A 12215-nucleotide genomic window follows, 5' to 3' on the forward strand; every position below is an offset into this window, starting at 1 on the left:
ATATATCATTTAAATTGAAAGCAAACTTGCATATATCATTTAATTTCTTGTTATTATAATTATTATTGTTTGTTAGCTTAGTTGTCATTTGTTTTGATTCTTTAGTGCGCACTTTGCCTTTTCTTAGCTCTCTTTCTTGTGATAAATAAAGGTGCAGTACTTTACTGTAGAACTGTTAAGAAGTTTAGAATTTTTCATTTTTGGGGGGAGGCTCCAGGGGTGAAGCTTGCCTTTATAAGATCTGCTTAATGCAAGCAGAGGAGTAGAGTTTGCTGAGGCGAGATGGGATAGCTGATTCCTCTAACACCATTTTTTAAATATATATATAATAATTAACTTTTATTATATTATGTTACAATTGCATTATGTTTTGGCTATGTGCTTTTATTTTAATGTGTAACACTACTGAGAGGTGTTTTGATCTTTGGTTGTTTTGATTTTATCAGACTTTTATTATCAAGTAATTATCAAGTAATAAATAAACTTTTATTATCAAGTAATAAAAGTCTTTGTTTTAGAGTTTTAAGATTTAAGTTAGTTAGCCTTCTCCCTTAATTTACCTGACAAAGCTGAACCACCAATAAAATGTTGAAAAATTAAGTAAATCTTGTGTATATCATTCAACACGACCGATATCATGGGGGTATAATCTGGCCTGAGGGGTATGAATTGGCCTAGGCCATAATATACCCGGGGTATAATCTAGCCTAGGCCCCTTTAACCCCGGGTATAGTTCGGCCGGGGGGTATACTATGGCCTGTTACACCGGGCCTTGTTGATAAGGCCAACTGCAGCCGGGAAGAAGCTTGTCTTGTGGCGGGAGGTTTTGGAATATGTCAGTCTAAATGAATCTACTCCCCCCAGTCATATAATTTCACACGTTCCCAGAGAATTTGGACGATGAGGTGGAGTTGCTGCTATTTTTAACTCCAGTCTATGAATTAATCCTAAACCTAAACTCAGCTACAACTCATTTGAATGTCTTGTTCTGAGTCTTTCACGCCAATCCAAGAAACACCAACAGCCAATCATATTTGCTGTAGTACCGTGCTCCTGGGGCTTATACTGAATATTTAAAGGAATTCCCTGAATTCTCACTCTCAAGCAGCTGTAAAGTGAAGGAGGAGAGTTGTGTGTGTGGTGACCGGCGGTATTTAAAAAAAACACCACGAGTGGAAAATGGCAGAGGGAGGGCAGACCCGCTTGATCGACAAATAGGGTAGAAAAAGTTCTCTTGTATGGGAACACCTCGGTTTCTTAGAATCCGAAGAGGAGCAGCACCACACAATGTAGCGGTCGCGCAGCGCCATTCTATAGCACGCAGCCGCCTTTTTTTTTGGAGCGAAACACTGAATAAATGCATCATATTTTGAAACTCAAAAGTAATCGTTTGAATAATTGTGATTTCAATATTATCCAAAATAATCGTGATTATGAATTTTTTTTTTCATAATCGAGAAGGAACCGCTCACAGGCTAACGTAAGCTAGCATCAGCTCGAGCAACGGAGTTAATACTCCACTTCCTGTCTCTGTCTGCTGCACCCGGCTGCTCCACCTCTCACCTGAATAATGAGGAGGATTTAATGCTGTTGTGAACGAGTCTGTGCAGAAAACCTGCTGCTGTGAATGAAAAACTTTTTTTTACCAGAAACCTTTTGTTTTATGCTGCTTCCTTTACGAGCTGCGTCGTAACACCAACTGTAAACAACCTCAACATCTCTACTTCCTGAATGTGATCGTTCAAAAATCACAACAGTCGACATTAAACGACACAACACAAGTTTTTCAAAACACTTCAGGAAACTCTGAAATTATAAACATTTGCTTTTGTGTTTCAGTGTGTCCTGCAGACGTCCAGCAACTGATGGTGAAGAAAGAAGAGGTTCCCCCTGAGGAGCAGCAGTGGAGCCCCATTGTGGACCAGGAGGATCCAGAGTCCCCCCACATTAAAGAGGAACAGGAGGAACCGTGGACCAATCAGGATGGACAGCAGCTTCAAGGACTGGAGGAGGCTGATATCAAGTTCACATTGACTCCTGTTGCTGTGAAGAGTGAAGAAGATCAAGAGAAACCTAAATCGTCAAAGCTTCATCGGAGTGAGATGAAGGAGAACAGAGCGGACTGTGGAGGACCAGGACCAGCCAGGAACTCAGGTCCAGATGGACGTTTACAACAAGGTCCTGAGGACAAGACTGAAGACTCTTCTGAGACTGAAGAGAGTGAGGGTGATTGGATGGAGACCAGGGAAACTCAGACTGGTTTAAATACAGGAAACAACAAACAGCCTCTAAGTGATGTGGGATGTAAGACAGAAAAAAAATCGTTCAGTTGCTCTGAGTGTGGTAACAGATTTAACAGAAGGGACAATCTAAATACACATATGAGGATTCATACAGGAGAGAAACCGTTTAGTTGCTCTGAGTGTGGTGAAAGATTTAACCAAAGGGGCAATCTAAATACACATATGAGGATTCATACTGGAGAGAAACCGTTTAGTTGCTCTGAGTGTGGTGAAAGATTTAGCCAAAGGGGCAGTCTAGATAAACATATGAGGATTCATACTGGAGAGAAACCGTTTAGTTGCTCTGAGTGTGGTGAAAGATTTAACCATAGGGGCCATCTAAATACACATATGAGGATTCATACTGGAGAGAAACCGTTTAGTTGCTCTGAGTGTGGTGAAAGATTTAACCAAAGGGGCAATCTAAATAGACATGTGAGGATTCATAAAGGAGAGAAGTGATTCAGTTGCAACAAAAGATTTATTAGGATTTATTAGCAGATATTCATAGTATACATATTCATAGTTCACTGTTTTAAATAAACTACTAACAGGTTTTATGTCCCTAGAAAATATAAATCATTGAATAACATGAAAGATCTGTGTTTATATATCTTATTTCTACATAATTTATCTATTTTTCATAATGTCCCTCTTGTAATTTTAAGGTTAAAGTGTGTTCCTTGCCCAGTATGTATGTGTGTTCTTAACAAGTTCATATGATTAAATATGTTTGTTTTAAAACAATGGTTTCTTGGTTCGTGAGATTCAATGACAGTGTGTGTTCTCCTTTATGTATTGCATGTGTTTCCAAGAATAAATGTCTAATAAAAAGATAAAGGCGTCGTCGCCCTCCTCTTTGTTTCTGTATGAACGGAGGCTGCACTGGCTACAGTTGAATTGTCTCCTCAAGAGACATATTAATCAGCTTCTCACAGTCAGACATGTTTGTTTACGTTTGACGTGAAGTCGGAACTGGGCAATTTCATACGATTCGTCTGGAACGCAGCATTACACTCACACATGAATGACGGCAAATGTCAAACAGCAGGATGGTTAAATTCAGAGACAGCTGTGATGTCCCCAATCTATAAAATTTAAGATAATTATTTGTATATGCTTGTGTTTGTACTGGGATGGTTCGGTTCTGTCGGTCAATCTGTGATACTGGACTCAGTAGATCACAGATCTATATAAAACAACATAAATCATAGGGCAGTGATTCAAAACAAACATTTAATCTAATGAGCAATTAGTAGACAAGGATCAACCTCACGGAGGCAGGAAGTGAAGCGTTTATCGTTGCCGCAGTGCGCAAAACGCATGTCATGCTTCAAAATGCATGTGCTAAGGCCCGTTCAGTGCTGCTTTGCAGTCCTAGAAATTTTAATGATTAATTGTTTGTTTTTTCATCTCAATTTGAAGTTGATCTGATGTAAGCCCTGGTACAAGTTCCTCAAAGTAAAAATGTGAAATATGGCCACTTAATGCAAAATGGCGGCCTTCCTGTTGTTTTTTCATAATGCCCCTTGAGACTTTTTTGTTCTGGTCATGATAGATCGGTCAATGTTAACGAGTTCCAGGGGTCTCGTTGTATTTGATTTACGGTTTACAAAAGTTTGAAATAAGTATTAACTTGGTGCTGTCTGGTGTGTTTTGTTAGGCACAGCTTCAAGAAGAGTAAAGCTCAGCACAGTGTTCATTTTCCAGTGCCTTTGTTGATGAAACAATTTGTTCCCTTAATTAGGGCCCGAGCACCTCCGGTGGGAGGCCCTATTGAAATTGAAAAGATTATTATTATTATTTTTATTATTATTTTTCTTCATACAAAGTGATTGGCTTTTTGAGGGCTTTAACGTGTTCAAAAATGTTTTAAACTTTGCAGTAAATTAGGAGGCGGTGAAAATTTACGTATTCTTGAGGATTTGGAAATGGGCGTGGCAAAATAGCTCAACAGCGCCACCTACAGAAAAGCCCCTCATTTAGCATTCACCGATCCTCACGAAAAAAATACCCAGTTGTGTATCGTGACCAGACGCACAAAAAAGTATATCAGTGCGTTATGCAAAACTCAACAGGAAGTCCGCCATTTTGGATTTAGTGGCCATTTTGGCCATATTTCACGTTTTTACTTTGATGTACTTGTCGTAGGCCTTTCATCAAATCAACTTAAAATTTAAATGAGTGCCATCACAACAATCTGAAAGTGTAAAGTTATCAAAAGATAATTTTTTTATCACACCGTGTGATCGTGGCGTTCAACAAAGTCTGAAGGAAACACATTGACTCATATTTGAGTCAAATAAGCTGACCTGGCAATGTTTAGACAGTAGATGGCAGTATAAGACCATGAATTGACCAAGGACCACATTTTCTTTCACAGGTCATAGGAGTTCTTTCAAACAGTTTTAATGTGTTGGAAACTCAGCTACACTTACAGATGTTTGACAATTAATGTTGATAGATAACTTTAGTTCATGATTGAGGGTAAAAATAGTACATTTAACATGTACGTTACAGTGTGTGACCGTGGCCTGGCGACAGACTTTGATTGCACGCCATCGAAACACAAGCTTCTGTATCTCAGGCATATTTGGTTCAATCAAGTCCAAACTAGACATGTAAGACAAGAGTCACGACCTGATGACATCTACAGAGACACCATGACTTAAAATCACAGCACCACCTGCTGGCTACAGGAAGTGAAGCGTTTATCCTTGCCACAGTTCAAAAAACGCATGCAACGCGGAGACGAGTGCTTGGCCATTGAACGCTGTGTCTTCCCCGACCGCGACAGACTTGAAACGCGTGTGTGCTCGGGCCCGTTAGTGCTACAACGTAGCCCTAGTTTGTAGTTGCAACTCTAGGAGAATGATAATAATGATGAAATATCTTATTTTCGAGACATCTATTAAAAGAAACTGAGCAGTGGTGGTGTCTGTTTATCTGAGTATTGTCAGGCCTGGACTGGAATGAGGACTCAGAAGCAGAGAATATCACGTACCAGCACACTTTATTGATTTCAGAACCTCAATGCAGAGTGACAAACAAGAAGGCTATGAAAATCTCACTAATTATATCTATAATATAATATAATACTTGGCAAGCAATAACTGGGGAAAAAGAACTTCCTAATAAATACAAAACATACACTAGAAAAAGAAAAAGCTTTTAAACATAAACCGCTCCCGAAGGAGGAAAACCAAACTACAAATAAATGGGGCAAAAGAAAAGGCTCACCTAAACAGGAGGCTCAACAAACTAACTAAATCTCTCTTAACCTAAATCGCTCCAAAAGGGAGGAAGAAAAACAGTTTACAAACAACACAAAACAAAGCTAAACTGGAAAACTTTAACAAACAAAAAATCACTCTCAAGGAGGAAACAAAAACAACTTACGTGGCGTAGCAAAAAACTCTCTGGCAAAAACGACAATGACTGTGGGTAAGGCTTAGGTGCACGAACAAGAACGAAACACTTCGGCACAAGATAAAGGGGAGACGCAGACTATAAGCACATGAGGGTGAAGGGAACAGGTGGAAACAATCAGAGACAATCAGACCGGTGACACATGAGGAAGGGCAAGTGACCTGAAACGAGAGGAGAGTAAGGATTTCAAAATAAAACAGGAAGTTACGAGACAAAAACCCCAAGACAAGACAAACCTCACCGCGGTGTGACAGTACCCCCCCCCCTAGGGCCGACTCCTGACGGCCCAGGCTGGTCAGGGTGGTCCCTGTGGAAGTCTGTAATGAGTGTAGAGTCTACAATGTGACGAGACGGAACCCACTGCCTCTCCTCAGGACCATATCCTACCCAGTCCACCAGATACTGTTTACCTCGACCCCTGTTGCGAACCGCCAGCAACTGCTTGACCTTGTATACCGGACCGCCTTCAATCACTTCTGGGGGTGGCGGAGGGGTAGCGGCTGGAACCATCGAACTCTCCTTGACGGGCTTGACCCGGCTCACATGGAAGGTGGGGTGAACACGGAGGGATCGGGGCAGGCGAAGGCGAACTGCTGCAGGACCGATGAGCTTGATGATGGGAAACGGGCCCACGAACCGCGGCGCCAGCTTCTTGAAAGGGACTTTAAGGTGTAGATCTCTGGCGGAGAGCCACACTCTCTGTCCTGGCTGGTAGGCGGGGGCGGGTCGTCTCTTGCGGTCCGCAGTTTTCTTCACTCTGTCCCCTTGGCGAATCAATACCTGCGTGGCGGCTGCCCAGATGCGGTGGCAGCGGCGAACCATGGCATGGGCGGAGGGCACAGACACCTCCAACTCGTTGTCTGCGAAAACAGGGGGCTGGTAACCAAATGCACACTTGAATGGTGACATACCTGTGGCCGAGGTGGGCAGTAGGTTGTGGGCATACTCGACCCAGACCAGGTGTTTACTCCATGTCGAGGGATTCTGGGAGACCAGACACCGGAGGCCGGTTTCAAGCTGCTGGTTTAGTCGTTCGGTCTGGCCGTTGGCCTCCGGGTGGTAACCCGAGGTCAGGCTGGCCTTAGCTCCGATGAGCCGGCAGAACTCCCTCCAGAACCGGGAGACGAACTGGGGACCTCGGTCTGAGACAATGTCTTTGGGAAATCCGTGAACCTTAAAAACATTGTTCATCATGATCTCCGCCGTTTCTTTGGCGGAGGGCAGTTTTGGCAGAGCGATGAATCGAACCATCTTGGAAAATCTGTCCACCACTGTGAGGACAGTGGTGTTACCTTGAGAGACCGGAAGCCCCGTGACGAAGTCTACCGAGATGTCGGACCACGGTCTGGAGGGGATGGGAAGTGGCTGCAAAAGACCCATGCGTGACCCGGAGGACGTCTTGTTTCGGGCGCAGACCGAACAAGCCTCTACGTATTCCCGGACCTCCGGTTCCATGGAGGGCCACCAGAACCTCCGGGAGATAGCGAACAGCGTTCTTCGAACTCCCAGGTGGCAGGAAAGCAGTGTGGTGTGGGCCCAGTGGATCACCTGTGGGCGCAATTCAACTGGGACAAACAAACGATTATCTGGGCACCCACTAGGTGATGGGACCTCACCATTAGCCTGCTTAACCTCATTTTCTATCTGCCAAGTCAGTGCTCCAACCACACAGGTAAGTGGGAGGATCGTTTCTGGGTCCTTGGCAACAGGTTCGGGGTCGAAGAGACGAGACAGGGCGTCTGGCTTGACGTTCTTGGACCCCGGCCTGTATGAGAGAGAAAAAGAGAATCTGTTAAAACATGGCGCCCACCTGGCCTGGCGAGAATTGAGTCTTTTGGCTTTCTTGATGTATTCCAGATTTTTATGATCAGTCCAGACAATGAATGGATGTTCAGCACCCTCGAGCCAGTGTCTCCACTCTTCCAGCGCGAGTTTGACCGCCAGCAACTCCCGGTTACCAACGTCGTAGTTCCGCTCCGCCTTGGATAGCCGCCGTGAAAAGAAGGCACAAGGATGCACCTTACCATCCTGCTCTGACCGCTGGGAGAGGATGGCCCCGACTCCTTCGTTGGAGGCGTCCACCTCTACCACGAACTGTCGTTGAGGATCAGGCAGGGTGAGGATGGGAGCCGAGGTAAAGCGGTGCTTGAGGACCCGAAAAGCAGCATCAGCTTCAGGAGACCACTGGAACTGCACCTTTGTGGAGGTAAGAGCATGGAGAGGGGAAGCTATTGCGCTGAAGCCTCTGATGAACCGCCTGTAAAAGTTAGCAAACCCAAGGAACTCCTGAACCTTTTTGCGGCTATCAGGTGTAGTCCACTCGACCACAGCGCTAATTTTAGCCGGGTCCATCTGCACACTTCCAGGGGCTACGATGAAGCCCAGGAAGGAGACAGTGTCGGCATGGAATTCACTTTTTTCTGCTTTGACATATAGTTTATTTTCTAGCAGTCTTTTCAGTACCTGAGTTACATGGTCTTGGTGTTTTTTCAGGTCAGAGGAGTAGATAAGTATGTCATCTAAATAAACATACACGAAATGGTCAAGAAAGTCTCTTAACACGTCATTTATCATAGCCTGGAAAACAGCAGGAGCATTTGTGAGACCAAAAGGCATGACTTTATACTCATAGTGTCCACTGGGTGTATTAAAACCAGTCTTCCACTCGTCACCTTCTCTGATCCGCACCAAGTGATAGGCGTTGCGAATATCCAACTTGGTGAAGATCTTGGCCTGTTGGAGCTGGTCAAACACGGATGACATAAGAGGAAGTGGATAGCGATTCTTTATAGTGATGTCATTGAGTGGGCTGTAGTCAATGTACGGTCTTAGGGAGCCATCCTTCTTCCCCACAAAGAAGAAACCGGCTCCGGCTGATGATGATGAGGGGCGAATCAGACCCGCTTTCATGGAGGTTTCGATGTACTCCCGCATGGCTGCCCTCTCTGGCCCAGAAATCGCGTACAGGCGGCCTTTGGGAATGGTTGAGCCCGGAATCAGCTCAATGGCACAATCATAGGGTCGGTGAGGAGGAAGTGAGAGGGCTTTAGTTTTGTTAAAAACTTCTTTGAGGTGGTGGTAGCAGGAAGGCACAGAGTTCAGGTCCGGGTAATTGGGATCTGCGGCTGGATTGACAGAGATCAATTTAATGTTCGTAACTTCCTCCTCCCAAACTGAGGGGTTCAAACAGTTGCTCACACAGTCCCCTCCCCAGCCCAGGATCTCTCCTGTTCTCCAGTTTATATAGGGATTGTGACGGAATAACCATGGCTGACGGAATAACCATGGCTGTCCCAAAATTAGAGTCTGTGACGGTGACTTGAATACATAGAAAAGAATGTTTTCCCGGTGATGGTTAATGCACAGTTTGAGAGGTGCTGTGATATGTGTGATAGTAAACAGTTCCTGTCCATTAAGAGTTTTAGCTCTGATGGGCTTAGCTAAAAGTTCTGTGCTAAGGCCCAGTTGTTCTGCTAGTTCCCAGTCCATCAAGCTTTCATGGTCGTTACCGGGTCGAAAGTTTTCTGCAGCGCCGCTTCAAAGTCTGTGAGGGATTGGCAAACTGGCGAATCCCGGGCCCACTCTGCCGAGGCCCATGCATTGGCTCCTCCGGTAAGGTGGGAAATCATAAAGGCAATCTTGGCTCGGTTAGAAGGAAAAGCATTGGGGTTTAGTTCATAGTGTATGGAGCAGTCTATGAGAAATGTTTTGCATAATCCTAATTCACCAGCGAATCGTGCTGGTGGGGCTAACTTGCGTCCCGCTCCAACGGCTGGCACAGTCAGGACGGGAACCACGGGTGTAGCATCCGCTGCTACTGGAGGCTCGGGTGCTGTAATTGTCATCTGCACCAGACAATCGTTCAGGCTCTGAAGTTGTGTCGAGAGAATCCCCATCTGGGATGCCATAGCGGTCTGGAATTCCTCCTGACGGGAGAGCCGGGCTTCTTGGGCTTGCAGGAGTGCCGTGAGTTGTGTCATCCCTGCTGAGTCCATACTGGCCGAAGTGTAATGTCAGGCCTGGACTGGAATGAGGACTCAGAAGCAGAGAATATCACGTACCAGCACACTTTATTGATTTCAGAACCTCAATGCAGAGTGACAAACAAGAAGGCTATGAAAATCTCACTAATTATATCTATAACATAATATAATACCTGGCAAGCAATAACTGGGGAAAAAGAACTTCCTAATAAATACAAAACATACACTAGAAAAAGAAAAAGCTTTTAAACATAAACCGCTCCCGAAGGAGGAAAACCAAACTACTAATAAATGGGGCAAAAGAAAAGGCTCACCTAAACAGGAGGCTCAACAAACTAACTAAATCTCTCTTAACCTAAATCGCTCCAAAAGGGAGGAAGAAAAACAGTTTACAAACAACACAAAACAAAGCTAAACTGGAAAACTTTAACAAACAAAAAATCACTCTCAAGGAGGAAACAGAAAACAACTTACGTGGCGTAGCAAAAAACTCTCTGGCAAAAACGACAATGACTGTGGGTAAGGCTTAGGTGCACGAACAAGAACGAAACACTTCGGCACAAGACAAAGGGGAGACGCAGACTATAAGCACATGAGGGTGAAGGGAACAGGTGGAAACAATCAGAGACAATCAGACCGGTGACACATGAGGAAGGGCAAGTGACCTGAAACGAGAGGAGAGTTAGGATTTCAAAATAAAACAGGAAGTTACGAGACAAAAACCCCAAGACAAGACAAACCTCACCGCGGTGTGACAAGTATTATGTATCAGTGGTCACATCAGGTTTGATTGTCTTATTTATTTCAATCTGTTTCTTTTTATGGGTTAAAAAAACAACATAAATGCTTCTTTTAATATGTTCTCCCAGTCAACAGAATGCCAATGAGCTGTCTAACTCCACAGGCCCATAGTGCTAATTGCCCTTCTCCCTTATCTGGTTTACTAATGGGGGGGGGGCAGTGATCTAAAAATCCATTTGATTATGAATCTGAATAAGAGAAATAAGCAACTGAATGATTGAATTATTAATTTCCCTTTTTCTTATTTGCTATTCACCCTAATGAGTAATTTAGCTTCTCCATTCAACCTCTCCATTCCGTGACACTTTGGGACTTGTGCTGATAAAACAAGGTAAAACACAGCAAATTAGCCACGAAATCTAATTTCATTTAGTTATTTAATAATATTGACAGCGTTTTTAATATAACAAGGGACAATACAATGAAAGTCAAAAATGAACAATAACAGTTGAATGCACAGATTCATTTGTCTCTGATATTTCTTTGAGAAAAAACAAGACTCATTGAAACTCACTTTTATCGTCTGCTAAAAAGGCACAAGGAGGCTGATTGGAGCACGGCAATAACTTTTCAATGATCAAACATGACACAGTCATCCAATGAAACTCTGCATTAGTAATGTTGGGGGAGAGCCAGAGTGCTGACCGTCAAACAATGGGTTATAAATACTTGAGGCCTACAAGGCCCAGCTGAAACCAGTTCAACCAGTTTCACTCTTAATTCACACCTTCTCTAGACAGCCTGGAGCCTCGCCTTGGTGGGGGAAGCATCTCCTGAACCCCCACTGTGCCCCCCCTCCAGCAGGCCCTGGTGGGGAGATGTTGCAGCCCGCTCTGCAAAAACCTAAATGAGACTCTGAAACGCCCACTGAGGTCGATTCCCCGCCCACTAAGGTCGGAACCCTGACATTCTCATTGGCTGAGAGCCAACTGAACCCTATGACCACTTCCTGAGGAAGCAGGAAGTTCTCAGGTGGTATAACGCAAGGGACCTCACAGAAATCCGTCTCTTTTCCACCCTGCTCAAGTCGTATCCAGATCTTCCAGGGGCCTAACTACACGACTCAGTAACTAAGGAGGCGATTAGACGTTTGTTTAATATCATTTTATTTGAAGTCGTTTCATTTTCTTCTTTTATCTCAGTCGAAATTTTATTTCTGATAGGACTCTTTGCTGTTTTAACTTGAAAGACCGAAACAGGAAGTGCCCCACTGGACGGACACTTCCACAGACTTTTTCTTTTTCAACGACCCACAAACGGCTTCCACAAAGCCGTTCCCTGCAGAAGCGCGACGTTCATCCCGCTGAGGAGTAAGAGGCAATCCACTCCGTTCCTGTAAAACAGCACGTTCTCCGCTGTTACAGAAGAAGACGAAGTTTCATTCCGTCAAGGCAGCACGAGGAATACGCTCCCTTTTCCGGTCCAGCGGCCGAGCTCCAGAGCTCCGCTCGAGTGACCACGTGATTTCACTGGCCCCCCGGGACATTCCACCGACGCGCACGCACACCGCGAGGGTGGTACAGTAAGAGACTTGATTATCTGGGCAGATACGTAGCGTATTGTTTAATATTTGAGTGTATTTGTTTGTGGGACCTCCGTGTCTCATTGTTTAGCCACGACGATTCGGCTACTTCCGATTTCCGGTTACGGCCTTGTGCCACAGTTTTTAAGCGCCGTGACTAAACGTCTCCGGTTGCACTCGTTCCCGTCTGAACAACCT

The 12215-nt window shown here is 44.5% G+C and overlaps 1 pseudogene; it reads left to right on the forward strand.

Annotated features, from left to right (window-relative positions):
• The first annotated feature begins 2231 nt into the window (after nt 1-2231).
• LOC132999944 (gastrula zinc finger protein XlCGF57.1-like) overlaps nt 2232-12215 on the forward strand; it is a 45819-nt pseudogene continuing 35835 nt past the window's right edge.

The sequence above is a fragment of the Limanda limanda genome, chromosome 4, assembly GCF_963576545.1.
Source record: "Limanda limanda chromosome 4, fLimLim1.1, whole genome shotgun sequence".
Lineage (NCBI taxonomy): Eukaryota > Metazoa > Chordata > Actinopteri > Pleuronectiformes > Pleuronectidae > Limanda > Limanda limanda.